The sequence below is a fragment of the Xyrauchen texanus genome, chromosome 29, assembly GCF_025860055.1.
Source record: "Xyrauchen texanus isolate HMW12.3.18 chromosome 29, RBS_HiC_50CHRs, whole genome shotgun sequence".
Lineage (NCBI taxonomy): Eukaryota > Metazoa > Chordata > Actinopteri > Cypriniformes > Catostomidae > Xyrauchen > Xyrauchen texanus.
Window position 1 is genome coordinate 34,626,131 of NC_068304.1, and position 22,620 is coordinate 34,648,750.

General features: G+C 39.9%; 1 protein-coding gene across 2 annotated transcripts in view; it reads left to right on the top strand.

Annotated features, from left to right (window-relative positions):
- LOC127622802 (carbohydrate sulfotransferase 8-like) overlaps positions 1-22,620 on the top strand; it is a 218,165-nt gene that overhangs the window by 50,445 nt on the left and 145,100 nt on the right. The gene's annotated exons all lie outside the window — the stretch shown is intronic.

A 22,620-nucleotide genomic window follows, 5' to 3' on the forward strand; every position in this document is an offset into this window, starting at 1 on the left:
GATTATGAAGTGTTCCACTTTCCTTATCCTTTATGTCACAATGGGCCTGTTCCTAAACTTATTAGGCTGCCTTGCTGCTTACATAGCCGACCTTCTAAGATCGCATGTTAGAACTGGTACTTTTTTAATCTCAACTTTCATTACTGAATGTATTATTAACATAATCAAAATTTGGCTTACTTCGTCTGCCATCTTTGACTAATTTTGTCACCCAGAAAATCACATTCTTGGGTTTCAACCACCTTGGTTAGGTGAACCAGCTGTCAAGACCCTTATGTGGTTCCACCCCTGGTGTCTTGAAACAGTTAATAGTTGAAATAAGATTATGTTTTTATTTTTATAAAATTATGTATTAATTTAATGTTATTATTTATTATTTTAATTTATTTTTAGTTATATTTTTGTTTACTTGAGGTTTCTTCGCATGGAATAACATCTGTTATATCAGGAGTTCAGGAGCAAATATACGTGGTTCGCTTTTATTTTTGGTGTTTATTTCATGAGATCAGTGATGGTAAGAAGCTTTGGTGATGGTTGAAATCGTGACCTGTTTTTGCATATGCAATGACGAACATCTGCATGCTCCTGCAAAAATAAACCACAAACAACAGAATAATTGTATATAACTTCCATTTGTATGATGTGCACTGACATACACAGAGGCGGGGTTGTTTGTCAGGCACAGGTTTGCAGTGGATCAGGGTAAAATATGTGCTAAAGTTTACACTTCATTGTAGCCATTTTAAAAAGAGATTGCCTTCATATACCCATTTAGTCCTTTGACACCTCAGTCAAAGACATTGCATACAAATTTCATGTCTATCATGCATGCAGCCCATGTTTTATATATTTTTATAGTGCCACCAAATTTGTTAAGAGTCAACAGAATGAGGTCCTGTAAGTTCACTGTAATTTTCTTGATTTTTGATATAGATGCTTTAGAGGATATTCCTGCATTTCTTTTATTCTGATGAGGATGATTCATTCGGGTAAATATTGTGGGTGTAGGACTAGGTAGGCACATAGTAGGCACATCACAATCCATGTAGTGGGCAAAGTTTAATTTACTGGTATATCATACAACATTATTTAAAATATTTACTAAGAAAAACACAAAACAAAACAAAATCCAAAAACAAGGATGCTTTATATTATGGGATGAATATAGTATCGATATTATACACAAATGCGTGAACACTCATCCATCAATTAGATAAATGTCATACATGCATCTTACTATCCACACCTAAATGCCTTTTAACTTGTATCGGTTATATTCCAAATTAAATGAATGTGCACCTATTTGTACAAATAGAGACATATTTGTGAATACAAATGTTCCCTTTTGTACAAATAAATCACAGTTTGTGTGTATGTTCCAAATAATTCTCAAAATGGCATTGTGAAGCAATGAATGTGCACTTGTGGATCAAGTGACACGCATTAATTCATTGACATGTTTTTGTGTCTTTTCTGTTTTATTTCTTTGAATTTTGAGACTTTTGTTTCGCTGTTTTCACCATGGCTGACCCACACACAAACAAATACCAAAGTCCTAAATTCATCCATAAGTGTGGGCACATTTACCCATCAATTTGGGAAAACTTCACAAATGCATGTTATTAGTCTTAAACAAATGTCTTATTATTATTAAATGTATTATTAAATGAATGTGCAGCTATTTGTACAAATAGAGAAATATTTGTGATATAAATGTTCCCTTTTGTACAAATAAAACATATTTGTGTATGCAACCAAATGAAAACGTTCCAAATAATGGTCTTGTGAAGTATCGAATGTTCATTTGTGGATCATTGTGGATCCAAATTTTGAGACTTACTTTCCGCTGGTTTTGCCTTGCACAATCCACACGTAACGTTGTGTAATCAAAGCAGCTACCACTAGATGGTGGTCTCATTTTACAAATGTACCATCAGGCAGGAAGTGGTTTATTCACAAGGTCACTCGGCATCCACAGTTTACAAGAAATAAAGCAGCATAGACACAAAAACATGTTATTGAATGCACGTGTCACTTAATCCAAGGCCATTTTGTGTTTAATTTGGAACGTCTTCCTTTGGTTATACCCGCAAATTTTTACATTTATACAAAAGGGAACATTCACAAATATGTCTCTATTTGTACAAATAGGTGGGCATTCATTTTATTTGGAATTTCACAGACATTTGTGTGTGGATGCAAGTGTGATATTTATCAAATTGATGGTTAAGTGTTTATCCATTTGTGAATAAGTTTGATACTATATTCATACCATATTAATTCCTTTAAACATTTCTATGTCTATGTGTGCATGAATGCTCCCTCAAAGCCTAATTTAATTTACCTCATAGACACAAACAGAAAAAAGGTCTTGGATACTATTTTCAAACTCAAATAAATTCAATAAAGAAAAAGAAAGCAAAAGAAAGGAAAGGATTATCCTGAAGAGCTGAGTGGATTGTAAAGCCGTGCGCTCTCAGCTGAAGCTCAGAAAGACTGCGGTCTTTCTGCTGGTGAATGGCATCCAATGGAGAGACTGTGGGGTTACATAAAAGCATTCTGGCTGAACTCTAGCAGTTTGGTGCCTGACTTTAGCATCACCTTCCTAAAACCACTTCTCTTAGAGATTAAACACTCTAATGTTACGTGGCAGATTCTGTTTGGTTGCAGTTGAAAGCTAAAATAGAAATTGGTCACACAGCAAAAACGTATTTCCTAATTGATATTTTTGTCTTGTTTTGTGGTAAAATATCTAAACATCTTTTTTAAAAAGCTAAATTTACTATAGAAGCGAAATTGTGTATGATATTAACACTTGTTTTCACAGAATATGTCTTGGATTGTTTTTATACAATATATACTGTGTGTGTGTGTGTGTGTGTGTGTGTGAGTGAGTGTGTGTGTGTGTGTGTGTGTGTGTGTGTGTGTGTGTGTGTATTTATCACTTTGTGGGGACCAAATTTACCCATAAGGATAGTAAAACCCGACATTTTTGATGTTGTGGGGACAATTTGTCGGTCCCCATGTGGAAAACAGCTTATAAATCATATTCTGTATTATCATAAAAATAAATCATATTCTGTATATCATAAAAATAAATCATATTTTGTATTTTGAAAATGTAAAAATGCATAAAGTTTTCTGTGAGGGTTAGGTTTAGGGGATAGAATATAAAGTTCAGGTATGTACAGTATAAAAACTATTATGTCTATGGAAAGTCCCCATAAAACATGGAAACCCAACGTGTGTGTGTGTGTATACATGTTTATACTACATTGTGGAGACCAAATGTCCCCACAAGAATAGTAAAACCTGAGAAACCCTACCTTGTGGGGACCAGCCAGCGATCCCCATGAGGGAAAGGGCTTATTAAACATAGTAAACAATGTTTTTTTTTTTTTTATGTTAAAATGTAGAAAGGTTTCTGTGAGGGTTAGGTTTAGGGATAGGGTTATAGTTATGGTTAGGGGATTTAAATTATCATTAGTGTTACGAATGAGCAAGTCAAGTCAAGTGGTTTTTATTGTCGTTTCAACCATATACAGTTAGTACAGTACACAGCAAAACGAGACAACGTTCCTCCAGGACCATGGTGCTACATAAAAACAACAAAGGACCAACATAGGACCACATGAGACTACACAACGAAATAAAATACCTATATAAACTACCTATATATACCTATATAAAGTGCACGTGCAAACATGTGCAAAAAGTACAGGACAGTACAACAAATTACTGACAATGAACAGGACAATAGACAGTTCAGCACCGACCAGTACTCAGTAGTGCAAAAAGATGACAGTTTCTAAAATGTAAACATAACATACTATGAGATAGTGTTCTATGCACATAGCAGTTATTGAGGTAGCAGACAGTTATAAAGTGACAGTTATTAAAGTGCAACTCAGGACACGTGTGTGTGTCAAACCAGTCTCTGAGTATTGAGAAGTCTGATGGCTTGGGGAAGAAGCTGTTACACAGTCTGGCCGTGAGGGCCCGAATGCTTCAGTACCTCTTGCCAGACGGGAGGAGGGTAAAGAGTTTGTGTGAGGGGTGTGTGGGGTCGTCCACAATGCTGGTTGCTTTGTGGATACAGTGTTTTTTGAAAATGTCTTTGATGGAGGGAAGAGAGACCCCAATGATCTTCTCAGCTGTCCTCACTATCCTCTGCAGGGCTTTGCGGTCCGAAACGGTGCAAGTCCCAAACCAGGCAGTGATGCAGCTGCTCAGGATGCTCTCAATAGTCCCTCTATAGAATGTAGTGAGGATGGGGGTTGGGAGATGTGCTTTCCTCAGCCTTCGAAGAAAGTAGAGACGCTGCTGGGCTTTCTTGGTGATAGAGCTGGTGTTGAGGGACCAGGTGAGGTTCTCCGCCAAGTGAACACCAAGAAATTTGGTGCTCTTGACGATCTCCACAGAGGAGCCGTCGATGTTCAGCGGAGTGTGTTCACCTTGTGCTCTCCTAAAGTCAACAACCATCTCTTTTGTTTTGTCGACATTCAGGGACAGGTTGTTGGCTCTACACCAGTTCGTCAGCCGCTGCACCTCCTCTCTGTATGCTGACTCGTTGTTCTTGCTGATGAGACCCACCACGGTCGTGTCATCGGCGAACTTGATGATGTGATTCGAGCTGTGCATTGCTGCACAGTCGTGAGTCAGCAGAGTGAACAGCAGTGGACTGAGCACACAGCCCTGGGGGCCCCAGTGTTCAGTGTGGTGGTGGTGGAGATGCTGTTCCCGATCCGGACTGACTGAGGTCTCCCAGTCAGGAAGTCCAGGATCCAGTTGCAGAGGGAGGTGTCCAGGCCCAGCAGGTTCAGCTTTCCAATCAGGTGCTGGGGAATGATTGTGTTGAATGCTGAGCTGAAATCTATGAACAGCATTCGAACGTATGAGTCCTTATTGTCTAGGTGGGTGAGGGCCAGATGGAGGGTTGTGGTGATGGCATCATCCGTTGAACGGTTTGAACGATACGCAAACTGCAGTGGGTCTAGTGAGGGGGGCAGCTGGGTCTTAATCTGCCTCATGACGAGCCTCTCGAAGCACTTCATGATGATGGGTGTAAGTGCGACGGGATGGTAGTCGTTGAGGCAGGACACTGAAGACTTCTTTGGCATGGGGATGCCATGCCAAAGGCATGCAGCGAAGGCAGACGAGGAGATGCGGTTCCAAGTGCAATTCAACTTTATTTCAACAACATAAAAAACAAATGAAAAACCCTCAGTGGGGAAATAAACAGAAAACTAGGACACACGAGCAGGGGAAACATTCCAGGCTAACAACATTCAACAAAAGACAAGGACTGAACCAAAAACCAGGATATAAATACACAAGGACAGGATGATTACAAATGATACACAGGTGAGCACAATGAACCAAATGGCAGTGATGATGACAGGTGGATACTGGGAAGTGTAGTTCTTTTAAACAATAGACTAGTGAGACAGTGGAGCTAAACAAGGGACAAAAGTGAACACTACGGAAAACAAAAGGGACAAAAATGGAAACCAAAGGGGCAACGGTAAAACCAGACAAGGTAACCCTAACATAGCCCCCCCTCTAAAGGATCGGATCCCAGATGATCCTAAAAGAAAAAACACCAAAAGACAAAAAGGAACCCACAGAAAACAAAATGATGGCACCGGGGGCACAGAGGGCAGACAGGAAGTCCAATGGGGCACAGAGGGCAGGCAGGAAGTCCAAGGGGGCACAGAGGGCAGGCAGGAAGTCCAAGGGGGCACAGAGGGCAGGCAGGAAGTCCAGGGACCGGGTCAGGAGGCCTGGGAGGAGGCCACAGGACAGGAACTGGGTCAGGGGGCCTGGGAAGAGGCCGCAGGACAGGGACCGGGTCAGGGGGCCTGGGAAGAGGCCGCAGGACAGGGACCGGGTCAGGGGGCCTGGGAAGAGGCCACAGGGCTGGAACAGGGTCAGGGGGCCTGGGAGGAGGCCACAGGACAAGGATAGGATCAGGAGGCCTGGGAACTGGCCACAGGGCAAGGACAGGTTCAGGAGGCCTGGGAGCTGGCCATAGGGCAAGGACAGGTTCAGGAGGCCTGGGAAGAGGCCACAGGACAGGGGCTGGGTCAGGAGGCCTGGGAGGAGGCCACAGGACAGGGGCCGTGGGAGGCTCGGGAGGCGGGGCCGTGGGAGGCTCGGGAGGCGGGGCCGTGGGTGGCTTGGGAGGAGGAGCCCTGGGTGGCTCAGGAGACTTGAGAGGCGGAGCCCTGGAAGGCTCGAGAGGCTTGAGAGGCAGAGCCCTGTGAGGCTCGAGAGGCTGGAGGGGCAGAGCCCTGGGAGGCTCGAGAGGCTTGAGAGGCGAAGTTCTGGAAAGCTCGGAAGGCGGAGCTCTGGAAAGCTCGGGAGGCTCGGAAGGCGGAGCTCTAGGAAGCTCGGAAGGCGGAGCTCTGAAAAGCTCGGAAGGCGGAGCTCTAGGAAGCTCGGGAGGCGGAGCTCTGAAAAGCTTGGAAGGCGGAGCTCTGAAAAGCTCGGAAGGCGGAGCTCTAGGAAGCTCGGGAGGCTCGGAAGGCGGAGCTCTAGGAAGCTCGGGAGGCGGAGCTCTGGAAAGCTCGGGAGGCGGAGCTCTGGAAAGCTCGGGAGGCTCGGAAGGCGGAGCTCTGGAAAGATCGGGAGGCGGAGCTCTGGAAAGCTCGGGAGGCTCAGAAGGCGGAGCTCTAGGAAGCTTGGAAGGCGGAGCTCTGGAAGGCTCGGAAGGCGGAGCTCTGGAAGGCTCGGGAGGCTCGGAAGGCGGAGCTCTAGGAAGCTTGGAAGCCGGAGCTCTGGAAGGCTCGGAAGGCGGAGCTCTGGAAAGCTCGGGGACGGTCGAGGCTACAGGCGCTGGCTCGGGGACGGTCGAGGCTACAGGCGCTGGCTCGGGGACGGTCGAGGCTACAGGCGCTGGCTCACTGACTTCTGAGGCGACAGGCAAGCTCACAGTGACATGCGTAGGCGCAGGCTCGCTCACAGTGACATGCGTAGGCGCAGGCTCGCTCACAGTGACATGCGTGGGCGCAGGCTCGCTCACAGTGACATGCGTGGGCGCAGGCTCGCTCACAGTGACATGCGTGGGCGCAGGCTCGCTCACAGTGACATGCGTGGGCGCAGGCTCGCTCACAGTGACATGCGTGGGTGCAGGCTCGCTCACTGTGACAGGCGTGGGCGCTGGCTCGCTCACCGTGACAGGCGTGGCCGCTGGCTCGCTCACAGTGGAAGGCGTGGGCGCTGGCTCGCTGACCGTGGAAGGCGTGGGCGCTGGTTCGAAGACCGGGGCAGCCGTGGGCCAGAAGGCGGAAGCCCGTCTTCTCTCCCTCCTCCGGGCAGACGAAGAGGGCCGCGTTGGCTCGTTGAAGGCGACTGACGTGAGGGTGACCTCGTTGACAGGTGGAGTTGGTGTTACCGGGGGCGTCAGGGGTGGCTGAAAAGACACCACTGTGGACGGCGAGGCAGGGTCCTTCTCAGCAACGCCCATCGCGAGCGGTGAGTCGCACACCAGTAGGGTCGCCACCAGGAAGTCGCGGAGGGTCCAGCCACGCGTCGCCTGTGGCAGCAGCTCCTTCAGTGCAGGGTGCAGATTGCCCCTGAAGAAGACCACCAGAGAGTAGTCCGGGAAATCCGAAATACTCGCCAGCTTAAGGAAGTCGTGGATGTGGTCCTCTATAGGGCGGTCCTCTTGCCTCAAGCAGAGCAGGTGGTAATTTGCCCATTGAACTGCTGGATCCATAGTGGTCTGTCGTTCTGTTACGAATGAGCAGTGAAGGCAAACGAGGAGATGCGGTTCCAAGTGCAGTTCAACTTTATTTCAACAACATAAAAACAAATGAAAAACCCTCCATGGGGAAATAAACAGAAAACTAGGACACACAGGCAGGGGAAACATTCCAGGCTAACAACATTCAACGAAAGACAAGGACTGAACCAAAAACCAGGATATAAATACACAAGGACAGGATGATTACAAATGATACACAGGTGAGCACAATGAACAAAATGGCAGTGATGATGACAGGTGGATACTGGGAAGTGTAGTTCTTTTAAACAATAGACTAGTGAGACAGTGGAGCTAAACAAGGGACAAAAGTGAACACTACGGAAAACAAAAGGGACAAAAATGGAAACCAAAGGGGCAATGGTAAAACCAGACAAGGTAACCCTAACAATTAGATCTGTATAAAATCCATAAAATGCATGGAAGTCTATGAAGAGTCCAAACAATGATATAAAAACATGGTAAGTGTATACATATACACAGTACATATACACACATACTGTATATACAGTATACACATGTACTGTTTATTTATATATATATATATATATATATATATATATATATATATATATATATATATATATATACATAAGTGCTGCCAATTGAATAACATTTTTAATCGAATTAATTACATGATTGAAATAACCGCAATTAAATGTGTATATCAATATTTGCTAGCATATATTCCCAAAATTTAGATAATTCAATGTAAAATATTTCAAATAATTATAAATACAGTATTTTATAATATAAATACAAGGCAGATAAATAAAACATTGTTTGAACAATTTTAAAAGTGGCTTTTGTGGCTTTTTTTGTTGTTTATTATTTACTTAATTCCCATATCATTGACAATAAGCCTATTACTGGCCTGAAATCCATAGGCCAGTACCTTATCATAAGAAATAACATGTTAAATCGACAGCCTTAATATTTTTGCCTAATCTATTCTATGTTTCCAAGGCCACCAGTAGTCTGTTTTTTTTTTTTTGCGTTTGCGTGTTTTACATTTTTTCTCCACTAAATGTAGGGGAAAAAATATAGGTGCAAACGTAATGAAACATGATGTCTAATATGTGATGAATTAATATATTCACACACAAGTTTTACACTATATTTTACACATCTATATATGCACTGTTAGTGAATGAGACCTCACTCAAGTAATCATTTAAGGACAATCGAGGAAGCCTCTGTAAATTGTCATGGGAATGAAATGGCTTGTGGTCCCTGCAGCAGAGAGACTTTACCGGCAAAAATTGGTAGCATGGAGCGTTTCCCGATTAGGAGGCGATTTCTCAGCTTCAGCAGGACAAAGGCACACTCTCACAGCAGTGGCGAGCCATGGCCTTTCAAAGTGTGTGTGTGGGGTGGGGTGGGGGGAATGTTTCATTCTTGTGAATTGCTTTTATTGAACTTCATCCCTAAAGCTCTCAGATTCATCTCAGCGAACAGACGTTTCGACAAAACACAGCCTCCTCTGCCTCATGAGGTCAAACGCATCCTCTAACAGCTCTGTTAGCAAGAGAGCTGCTCTTGAGGGACGGATCGTATGCCGCTAATCAGGAGTGCTGGCTCTTGCGTGCCACCCAGGTGTGGAGATCAACTACAGCCAATCAGAATCCACTACACTTCAGCGCTCAATGAGATTGCTTTTATGCAGGAGCGGCCGTGGACCTTCGAACAGCTGGGGAAAATATTAAAATGAGGAATCCAAAAACAACAGATCTGGGAGACAGAAGATTATGAATGTTATTGTGGCAAATTATAAACTGCATCTCTGGAGCAATGTGGGAAAATTATAGAACATAATTAAAGGAATGGTTCACTCGAAAATGTCATCTGTCATCATGTACTCACCCTCATGTCATTCCAGATTAGTATGATTTATTTTTTTGTCTTTGGAAAACAAAATGAGTTTAGCAGAAGTTGCTGTAGAATAGATAAAGAAAGTGAATGGTGACTGACACTGTCAAGCTCGAAAAAGTGACAAGCACCATAAAATTATAGTAAAAGTAGTTCTACATGACTTGTGTGCATTATTACAAGTCTTCTAAAGTCATTTAGTAGCTTTGTGTGAGGAACAGGCACATAGATAACAACTAGAGTGATGAATTCAACAATTTTCGTTTGAACCTATTATTATTTTTCTGCCATAAAACTGATCATACAGACCAAACCATAAGGGCCTAGAGACGTGAAACTTTCAGGGATGGCAGTACCCCGGCTGGCTCGCCATACGCATTGAATCGGCTCAATCAGCCCAAAGGTGGATATAGTAAAAAAAACACACACACACAATTGGGCCATAACACTTGAACCTTAAGGGATTGAAACAATATAATTTTTTCCTGTGATTCCTTGTGTCATGACAAATCATTTTTGGCTATGCCCCTTTGTTTTCCCACTATTATGGATTGTTTGAAAAAATATCTAAACTAACTCTTCCTATGCCGTTTGCCCAACTGGAATCAAACCAGTGCAGAAAGATTCCCAGAATCCCTGTATGAAAAGTTATCAAAGGAATTTTGAAATTTTTATTTATCGTCAAACGATATGCCAAAACATTCGTAGTGGGTGTGTCCATTTTACTAAAACGGTAATAACTTTTGAATGGATTGAGATATTATCACCAAATTTGGTATATGTATGTATGGGGTCATACTGAGGATGGCACTATAATAATTTTATTTGTTATTTTTATTTTTAACAAATTTTTAACTAACACATTTTTAACAGTCGCATACCGCGTTTTGCATGTGTGTAAATCGTTGTATATACAGCTGTTTTTCACACAGAAACACGCTATTCATACCATATTGTTATAGATTTCCTAATTTTGAACAACTTTGCCTCAAGTACCATTGGTGTGAAATAAAATGTTCAATAAATACTTAAGATTATAAAAGAAAAAAAAAACTTTTCAAACTAGTCCTAAGACGTTTGCTCAGTCAGAATCAAACCAGTGCAGAAAGAGTCTCTGTTGTCCCCAAAAAAAATCTAAGGAATTTTGACATTTTTATTCATAATCAAATGGTATGCCAAAACATATGTAAATGGTGAGTTCACTTTAAAATGGTTATAACTCTTGAACGGAATCAGATATTGTCTCAAAATGTGGTACACATATGCACAAGGTCATTCTAAGAACACACCAAAAATTGTGCCACTCTACATCTTGGTGGCACTATAATAGTAAAAAAAATGTCGAAATGGTTCTAAATATGGAATCGTTGGGCCAATCAACTATTTTGCAAGTATCTGTGTGCAAGAAGCAATCAAGGTATATGAGGTATATAACCAGTTGCTTACCTTGAAAAACATGGCCGCCATCAACAAAATCAACTTTTAGCAGCTATTTGAACTAGTCCCAGGCAGTTTACCCAATCTGAACCAAATCAGTGCAGAAAGATACAGAGGAAATGGAAAGCAGGTGAGAACAATGGGGAACAGATGGCAGTGATAAGGGCAGGGCATGATGGGAAACATAGTCCGGGTGAAACACTTCAAAATAAGAGTCCTTGGAAACACGAGGGAGACAGACTTTGACATACACACCCCCCCGCCTCCCCCTTTAAGGGGGGCGACTACTGGTGCCCCAAAGATATCAGGAAGATTCAGGTGAGGAAGGGGACCCGGAAGATGACCAGGTGGCCAAGGAGAAGACCCCAGGGTATGGATTGGGTCTGGAGGTCTGGGGGGCCACCTTAGGATAAAGACTGGTTCAGGAGGTCTGGGAGGGTTGGAGCAAGGAGCCAAAGATGCAGGTTTTGACCCATAATCCACTGTGAAAGGAGAAGCGCAAAGTTCCAGAGCCTTCTCAACATATTCACAGAGTGTCCAGTGACGATCAGCCTGAGCCATCAGTTCCTTCAGTGCACTATTCAGACTGGTCCAGAAGAAAACCATCAGAGAGCGGTCTGGATAGTGCCATTGGGGCATCTTGTAACAAAAGGTCAATGTGTGTTCAAGGTACTGCATCTTATTTTCCTGGAAAAGCACAGTGAAAATGTTCAATAGATTTTTTGGTAGCCAAGACTTAAAATTGACTCTCCAAAATAAATCTATCTTGTAAAATATTTACTGGAATAAAAAGAGTGACAACCAGCCCCATTCTCCACTATTCTCTGAAAACAAGTCTTATTATTTTACACTGTTTTGCTTCTAAAGTAAATTTATCTTGTTTTAATGATATTTAGAAAAGAAGAAAAAACTGATTTGAGAAAATAGTTGTTTTTGTTGTTGTGCTGAATCCCAAATCAGAATGAAATTTGCCTCTCAAAAATCAGGTGAGCTGGATATTTTGAGAAAGTTTCTTTCAAATTTTTAAGAAGATCTGAAGTCCAGCCAAACTAACGTTCCCACAGATTTCATGTTTCATATGAATACAGAACAGAATAGTCTCCTTGTTTCGTTAAGCTTGTTTCTCATTCTACCTCTCAGTTTTACTCTCGCTCTCTTTCATCATCATTCAGTGACACTGTATTGACTTTCTTTGGCTACAACCTTGTAATCCGCAGAGACGCTCTGTTTACTTCTGATCTGTACATAAAACGCTGCAAATTGGACAAAAGGCTGCTTTCTTTATTTGAAACGCTCCACAATTAAGTCCTGACCATGCAAGAAAATCCTGTGAATCCACAGAGAGTTTAAAGGGATAGTTCACCCAAAAATGAAAACTTCTGTCATAATTTATTCACCCTCATTTCATTCCAAACCCATATGAATTCCTTCCATCTGTGGAAAAGGAGATATTTAGCAGAATATTCACAAAACAACAAAAGCAAACCAGGTGACCAGGTGTTGTCAAGCTTCAAAAAGTACAATAAAAGTGGTATTTATGACTTAATCGCTATAGTCCAAGTCTTGTGAATTCAGATGTTAAGTACAACAAATGGAAGATTCTCAGTGAATAACGACTTGCATTTTGGTCTGTTCACCACATAAAGCAATCATATGGTGTCAGAAGACTTTGAATATAGTGCACTATGCATATTAACTACTTTTATGATAATTTATATATAAGCAGAACAAATTCACTCATATGGAAATGCATAACAGGTCTCTCTCGTGTGTCCGTCCCCATTTGAAATCCAAAGGACCAGTTTATTCTGTTGTGAATTTGATCCCCGTCATATTGATGTTCAGTAATCCCTCCATCTGTCTGTGTTTGTGAAGCCTAATTTAACTTCCTCTTAAAATAATTGAAATGCACCATGATGACCCATAACCGAAAGTATGAACAGTGTATAATTTAATTATTATACTCACATCATGCTGTTTTCAAGGGTAAACTGTTACAAAGAGTTTATTGCCTAAGGTTTCTCCTTGCTTTCGCATGCTTGCTAAAAGATGGCATGGAACAAATAGAGGCTGTTTGACAACCACTTCACTTTCATTGCATTGACAAAAGATGCAATTAATGTGAATGGTGACAGAGGCTAACCACATCTTCCGGACTCTTTTTCGCTTCTGTCTCTCTCTCTCTATATATATGTCTCTTTCTCTGTCTCTCTCTTTGGAGAAAAGACCTTCAGAACAGCTTATTCAGTGTTCTTCAGGTAACTAGGGCTGTCTGAGTCACCTCGGCAGATACATAATATAATTATTTATAAGTATACTTATATACTCAACATTAATTGTAATTCATAATTGTTTTTATATTTAATATATATATATTTTATAGAGATCTTTCAAATAATTATTTTTATTTTATTTTAATTCAAGCAAAAAAAAAAAAAGGTGTTTGTAATCCTACATTAAAATTTCATAACTTGTTCGTAGGGGTGGGTAAATTAATATATGATATGAAATATGATATTTCAAAATATCGCAATACTGTATTGTATTCTCACTCCATTAATATCAGAAATATGCACTATAACTTAGTTATTAAATTAGTAAGCTATGTTTGTCAAATTTTCAACAATAATAGCTACATTGTGAATATACTGGGTAACACTGTACAATAACGTTCCATTAGTTAACTTTTGTTAACATGAACTAACAATGAAAAATACTTAAGCATTTATTAATCTTAATTCATGTTAATTTCAGCATATAGTATACTAATACATAAAATCAAAAGTTGTATTTGTTAACATTAGTTAATGCCCCATGAACTAACATGAACTAACAATTAACAATTGTTTTTTATATTAACTAACATTAACAAAGATGAATAAATTTTGTAACAAATATATTTGTAATTACTATTTCATGATACCTAATGTGTTAACTAATGCTAATGAATGGAACCATGTTGCATAAAATGTTACCATACACTGTTACTGTGATATAAAATTACTCGTACCGTGATATAAGATATTGTTAATACCGCCCACCTCTACAAGTCATTGCTGTCCTGCTCGCTGACTACTCTCGCTATCTCTCCTTTTCTTGGACGCATCCATTAATACTGTGTGTACATGAAATCTAGATTACTTGATCACCACGGACAGGCACTTGTGTGTTTGACAGCTCTATCGTAATTGTTTGTCAAAGTCAGACAGCAGACAGCGATTTTGGCAAGTTGAGAATGGGAAATGTTGATTGTGGCTATATTTAGCATGAATGTACATAGCAGATTTGGTGTGGATGTCTTCAGACTGACATACGAGGAAGATAGAGGGGTAAAGGTGCTTCAGTCTCCTAAAACAGTGGTTCCCAATTACAGGATTTCCCAAAGGAACCACTGTCCTAAAGCATAAAGTCTGGTCCACTTTGTAGCTAATTCTGGCCAAGAATCATCTACTTAGACAGGAAGAGACGTTGGACTGACATGCAAAGTAACCCACTGCAGTTTGCATGAATTATATAATGTTTATTGGGATGGGTAAATCTGAAATCTGTCATAACCCAGAGAGAAAACTATTTTATACTGCTGTGCTCAAAGATATTATTTACTCGCTACTAAGCATATCTGGCAATGGCCCAAAAATAGCGACAGAAATGTATGCAATTTGCATGGCCGAATTCCCCATCTTGCAGTTTGGTGTTAAGTTTTTGCATAGAAAGGAGGCATGCTTGCCCCAAAACAAATGACAATAATTTTATGTAAAATACTTGGCACAGCACTATGCCAGCACAGATAGCGCATAGTTAATTTGGTTAGTAAATAATTAGTAAATAAGGCACAGGGTTTTGAAATACTAGTAAATTCACCCCTCTTGTGTTTTCCTTTTAAAATATTAGGTTGTTTAGTGAGAAGCAGTGTAGATTTTAAACAATTCCAAAATAATTTGTGGATTTCAGAATGTTGTGCAATTGTTTTGTCATATAAAAAAAAACAATTACTCACAGAAGGAAACCGCAGGTAAACAAGTTTTCAATATTAAAAAGATGCAACACCTTGAGAGTTCTTTTCAAAAAATTAGGAGCTGAATAACCACCATTGGTAGTTTCCCAAAGTTGGTCGGGAAATGTGTCTTTGTGCCTGGCAGGTGCCCATGAGAAACACAACGTGAGAACACCGGTCTTTTAGCAAACAAACACTTCAGAGAGCTAATTTTTCCAGAGCAGAGGCTTGGCTTAGCATCTCCCCACAGACTAGATGAAGACACCAAAACACAGACTAGGATGAAAGAGAAAGAGATAGTGTGTGTTTGTTTTTGTGTGGATGACAGAAGTGTTTTTTGTAGCATATCCTTCTCTTCACTTTGAAACGTAGCTGTGTGGCAGAACAGAAGTGAAGCTACGTTAATGAGCAGTCAACACGAGCATGCACATATGATCTTCATGCTAGTCGCTGCAGGAAAGCACAACAACTCATTGTCATGCAGTGAGGAGGAAATTAACTTGATTTATTAATTATGTGCATATAATTTCATACATGTCAAGGTAAAAAGCAACAGATATACCAACATCTAAATCTGCTTTACAGGTGTAATGCTTTCAAGTCATGTCAAAATTGTCATTTTGAATTTTTTAGTTGAGCGCATACAAACGCCACAACAATGTTACTAGTGGGGAAACTCTGCACATTCTTTAAGCCCACATTTTGATTGTGAAGCCAATTAATGATTCTTTAATGTCAGTTAAAGAATCATGGTGGAAGCATATTGGTATTGATTCTAGTAAGTTGTCATTTTTATTGTTGACTGTATAAATTACAATTAAGTTCAATTAGGAAACTTTACATGGGGTGGGCTGGTAGGTCCCGATACGTCCAGGTACATCTCTCTTAACGCACCCAATCAGAAGCTTTTTCCCTGTTGTCACAATATAAAAAATGGTTTTCACCTCACGCAATACAATGTCATCCAGCTACAGCAGCATCATTACGTGTTGCATTCACCCTCCACCTCCCCAGCATCACCTGCTTTATGGGGGTTCATATCATTGTCAAGCAGCAGCATGCATAAAACAGATCTAGTCCGCCTGGACCAAACCAACTCCACTGAAATTACCATCAATACAAATATTTTATTTATTTGGCAAATAGTCATCTAATAGACTGAATAATGAGCAGCTAGATGGTTAATTTTTACAAAATAATAACCAACAGAACTCTGATGCCAACTGGAGGTTGTCTCCTGCTGTTCAGCAATTTCTTTCTTTTCAAATTACATAATTTCAACACAAATCAATATGTCCATGTATTTATTTATTTGGTTAGTAGCCGTGTAATAAGCGGGATAATGTACAGTCAGCCGGCTGTTATCGCAAAATAAACCACTTCAGGGTGATCCGAGTCCCCTTCGCATCGGGGTCCTGATCAACCTGTTGGGGTTTATTGTGTGATAACAGCTGGCTGACTGTACATTTTCCTTTACTTGATCTATTTCTGAGATTTGTCCTAACTGAATAAAATGTGTTTGCATTATGCACTTCTGATGAAGAATGGTGATGAATCTTGCCATAAATTTGACTTTTTTAGCAGGTTTATCAGGCAACAGATTTGTGCAACTTGATGAGAAACTGTATCCCATCAATTACACATCATTTGCATCAATGTACATCTTAGTTCTGTTGCATAAGTATTAGAAATGGCAACTGTGATTGGAAGTGAAAAGTCAAATCTTTCATTTCATAATAGTCTTAATTTTTCCCCATTGAAAATCCTGTTTCACTCGGATATCCATCATCGGACAGAAAAAGGGTTGCGAATGGCATTTCATGTTGACTTTAATAATAATTAAAATTTTTATATAGCACCTTTTAAAGGTAACTTCTTAATACATATTCCGTTTTTTGTGCCTTTTAAATTTTTGTTTAGTTCCCACTTTCCTGTTTCCTGTTTGTTTTGTTGTTTCCTCAGGTGTCCCTCGTTTTCCCCTCTGTATTTAAGCCATGGTTTTCCATGTTTTCTTTGTCTGTCTTTGCATGTTTATTTTAATGCTCTGTGCTTGGTTTCCTGCATTTTGTTTTCCTTTGTTTATTTTTATGTTAATAAAGCTGATTTTAGATCCTCATTCCTCACCTGCCTTGTCACACGCAAGGAGTTTGACAGTTTTTTTTTTTATATACACATTTTACATAAACATGTATATTACTTTAAATAATAATATTCATAACTATTTGTATTAAAATTAATTAATTACATTTATATTTTACAGAATTTATAATAATAAAAAATTATAATAATTATAATAATAGTATGAAATTTATTAATGAAAATAAATCAATAAAGTAAAAACTTTTCTGAAATAGTAAGTTAAGTTAAAGTGTCCTTGCCTATATCATAACATCACCCCAATCGATGATAAATTCAGAAGTCATATCTGTCCAACAGACATCAAATAGATCACCATAGCATTACCAATTTACTGTACTGCTGTTTGCGCTGCATGTAAAAGTCTGGTAAAGACCTCTAGCGATAGCTCCTGAGAAGCTGTCGAGTCTTATCACAGCATGGACCCAGAATCCAGATTGCCCATAAGCAGGTTCTTCACTAAAGCTGAGATACCTCAGTACTCTTAGACATGAACAAGTGGTCAAAGGTCATCATTCTCCACAATCTTCTTAAATCTCTATACCGAATTCTTCATCTGAAGAGCAGTATCTGACTGGCTGTGCTGTTTTGGGTCTGATCTCCTCTGGGAGAACACAAAGATGGACGATGAATTTTGATAAGAAACTGTCAGCTGCTAAAAGGTGATTTGCTGATGTTGGTGTTGAAAATTGATCCGCTGGAAGAGCTGACCGATATTTATCTGCTGAATGAAAGGCTGAGATATAGAGAGGAAAATCCTAGTGAGCTGACTACCTAGACTGCATTGTAAGGCATCATAAGACCCAGATACAAGGGCTAAAATGTCAACAGCAACTTCATTCTACCTTCTAAAGGCCCAGGGATACTTAATTTTTGCATGTACCGGATCGACTTGCGCCTGGTTGACCACGTTGCCTTTGTGAGTATACTCTTCTGACCGCGAGCGAATACGAATGCATTTGACACATGCCCACTACAACTTCTTTGTAATACTCTTTTAGTAGAGTTAATGGTTGGCACACGCACAGACGATGCACACAGACGATGACAGCATCCTGGATTCAAGGAAATCTGGCCGCCGCAAGGTAAAGCCACACGGATTGGATAATTATGAAAATGAAGTCAATATTAATGGTCTGTTTATTGGTGTAAACTGTTGTCTTCTACAGTCACACAGCTAGTCATGGTGGAGGAACAGTTTTTGTAGCAGTAGTATTTTGCTGAGAAGTGTACCAGTTATTTAAAGTAACTTCAACTGTTGACTCATGTAGTTGGATATCTGACTGATAACAAGTACGGAACAGATATAAAATATTGAAACTATTAAACAAGCACAGATGGAATTAATAATCTATTCGACAGGTATGGCTGAGTACAGGTTTGCAATTCTGTCCTCTCTCCGAAAGTATATTTTTGTGTGTATGTGTTTAGAAGGCATTGTCTCAGGTCGTGTCTTCAATAGTGTGAAGAATCCAGTTTTCTTGTATTTTGGACAAAAAAAAAGCAATTAAGGATTTCAGTTCTGTTGACTGAGGGAATGAATTAGTCACATTCAGGGCCAGTGACTGTTTACGATGGCATTCCTGTTGGGAGTGCTGCCTTTAGCCAACAGACAGGAATTTGGCAATCCTAAGGGTGGGAATCAACAGGCGATACAATATTATATCTACATTTGAGTTGTGATTTAATCATATTGGGATTATTTTTTAATCTATAATGTTTCAAAATTGTGATATATTGTGATTGTTTACTCACTTAGACAGCCCATTCCACCTTGAAGTCGTTTAAGAGGAGGAGCAAGTTATTATATTTTGAATGATTATAAAAAAAACCATGTTTCTTTGGAATAACATGTACAGCACTGTAAGCCCTAATAAGTAAGTAGAATCTAAAAAACTTGAGGCAATCAGTTACACCAAATTTGTTAAGTCGATAAACACCTAAGGCCTGTTTCACAAAGCCGGTTTTAGTTTAGTTTAAGCAAACCAAAAGGCGGGTCATTTTCTTTACCATGTAACAAGCAGGAAACTGTGTCCAATGGGAATAGTGTTCAAAACAGCCCTCGTTGTGATTGGGGCATGTATAGGAAGGGGTAGTGTCCATGAGAGGATCCAGGATGCGGACGGGATCCAGCAGCCGCATGTGCTCCCCTTGTTGGTCAGTGGCACATGGGGCACTGGCTTCCTCGGCAGACTGTGTTCCCAGGACTGCGGTGTATGTAAGAGGAAAGTAGTTATGGGAAGCCCGATTCATTTCTTCAAACCAGTTCTTTTGGACAGTTCGTTTCCATGAACCGGTTCAAAAACCAGATTCAGCAGTTCTTTTACATCATCACATAATTACGCCACCAGTATGTAATTCTAACAGCCCCATTTAAGCACAAGGAACAATTATATTGGGATATTTAGCACTTACATTTGAGAAGAGCCGTCCCACTTACGGTTCACCACTGTTCTTTAAAATCCAGTGTTTTGAACGTGACATTGCTTCTGCTCCTGAGGGATTACGAGATCGTTAAGTGTCCAGTCAATCCACGCTTCAGCATCTTGCCGAAAATAGTAGGTCATCCTGGTTTTTCTTGCTTACTGCTTCATGAAAACTGAGGTTTTGGACATACTACTCCATTGGCATACTGTTTTTGGATTACTATATAGTAGAGAAGTATGTATATTCAGACGCAGTGACAGAGAACATGAGGGCATTACATACACAAATATTAATTAGGTAAATGAGACACAGCTGGGAGCAATCAAAGAGAACATAGAGAACATGGACAACAAGAGCAATGAACAAAAATATAAAAATAAAAGTCACACTTCTAGCAAACACCGCTGGTCGCTAGGGGAAAGTCCCATACATTACAAATGAAGCTTATGGTTCATTCAAGTCCTCCTGGGAAGTTCGTACTTACGAGGTCTGAAATTGTAAATGTGATGTAATGAGCATTCAGTTAATTTTAGTCAGAAAGAACAGATCTGTCTTGCAATTTCATATTTCTTTCTCACTTTTTCTCATACTGACAAAGACAGGAAACTTTTTTAGCACCAATCCAACAAAATGAAGAGCAAGCGGCACATTTTGTGTGTAATTAATGCTTTATCTATCTGCAAGCCTGTCCCTTCATAAACCAGCTAAAACAAGTCTTATTTTCTGGCAAGCTTTATCATTATTCCTTATAAGCACACAAACTGCATACAGAATAAACTGCACAGTAAAAATCCATAAGGAAAATTTAATTATTACCAGTAACAATTTGCTTCTGCCATGATTCTTAACTTGACACGCCCCCATCTCAGTAAGTCAGGGCTCAAAGAAAATCAAGAGTTTTCCACTCATAATTACGACTTTGTGGTGGCGTTCATGTGCTCTCAGCTCATAAATACGATAACTCCGACGTGACTTGAACGGACAATTATTCTGGCCAAGTAACAGCCACCCATATAGGAAAAGACAGTCTGATTAATTTGTTATGGTTTTAAGTGCTATTTAGCGGCAGGTTTCTATTAAATAGCATCGTGAGCATTGGACTGGAACAAGTACTGAATTGAGTTGAGACTACTAAAAGTCTTCTGTATTTAAAAAATAATACTAAATTGTTCTGTATTTTAGTATTAACTTGGTATCAGAGTACCGGATTGTTTGAAATCCCTGCTCTGTACTACGAATTCTGGGAAAATTCACAGCGTGATCTATTTCTCAGCAGATCTGGCGACCCTGTTCCACTCGTAGCTCTTTTTTATTTAAATTTGCAGTACGTAAGATTCAGAGCCCCTTGTTATTAATGACACCTGTGGCTGTTAAGTGAACTGCAGCGAGTTACCTGTTGTTCCATAGGGACGCGAGCGAGCATCGGCCAAAACAATGACATAACGTACAAAGAGACTGAACGTGATTCACCGGCATCATGCTGACAGATGAGTTAGCATAATTCGAAAGACACAGTTATGATGTTTTTACTACAAACTTTGAGACTGTATATTATATTTGACTCTCCAGTGCTGGAACAGGGCTAAAACAAAGTGTGGATATAGGTCTGACTGTGCAAGACTGTAGTTTGAAGTAAACACTTTTCTTTGCATGATATATTGACTGCATTTATAGGATAGCCTATGTCTGCGTTAGCTAGCTAGCCAGCTTTATCAAGTGCTGTAGCTAAATCTGGTGGATGATGACAGTAGCTGTTAATAAAATAGACTGTACATTATAAATATTTTGATACAATTCAGTATTGATGTGATTCCATCACAACTGTCATTTACATATATCGATGCGCTATAGTTTTATAATAATATAATGTATATCATTTCTGTATAACCAAGTTAGGTTACACTAAAGAATGGAGCTTTTTGCATTATCTTGTACATTGTCTAGCATTCATTTCATGTGTTATTGTAGTTTACAATAATAAATACAGGTTAACATTGAATAAATACAGGTTAACATTGAATAAATACAGGTATTTATATTGTTTATGACAGTTAATATGCAAGCAAGGTCAAGTTAGCTAAAATGTCACACAATAATCCTTATGGAACTATATTTCACGTGCTTTGCAGTTATGTAAGCTTATGTGTCCAATAAGAAGTACGCCAATTCAGCGTCAGTTTTGATCACCAAAACCGAATGAATTTCCCTCCAGGAATCAAATGCCCTGCCGATGTTCACTCTAGTTTTAGCTCGATCACGATCTCGGTTCTGGTTTAGATCATGGTTCCCGCTTAGCAAGACTGTATTCAGTAGATACATTTATTTAAAAAAATGTTTTGGCTTACTCTGAGTTTGTGTAAGAGTCTGTGTTGTGCTGGGAGCCAGACATTTGCTGGATTCCATCTCTAAGATAACGTTACCTAGTGTTGCAGACTGTATGTTGACGCTGTTGAATAGCGGAAGAGAAGCTATTATTTGGATTTTCATGGCAAAAGCGACCTGCTCCCTTTGCATGAAAATCGGTCTACAGGCTTTAATAGGCCTCATAGGACGTCCAGGAAGGGCCCATTTTTTAAGTTGTGTTACAAGCCGTTCACACATTGGCAAAACAAAGTGAATATTACATTAACATTTTTAAATATTGCACCTTTAAATGTCTGCTTGTCTCTTCATTAAGTGTAAATAAATAAAAAGTCAGTTGCTTCTTCAAGTGATACAAAATAATGCAAGAGCAGATGTAACATGTCAAACTCTGTCTCTCATCTCTCTTTGGTGTGTTCGCACTGCAGATGAGCTCAATGCTCTTGATTATGTTTATAAAAGCGTGAACTTGAAAAGACATCATACTATTTCATTTTCCTCTGAAAGATGGCCCATCAAACTATTTTGACTTGTCAGTTTTGATTCCACTAACAAAAAGTACTAAAAAGTGCCATGGTATTACCATATTTTATTTGGACATGTGCTTTTATAGTACCACAGTATTCATTGA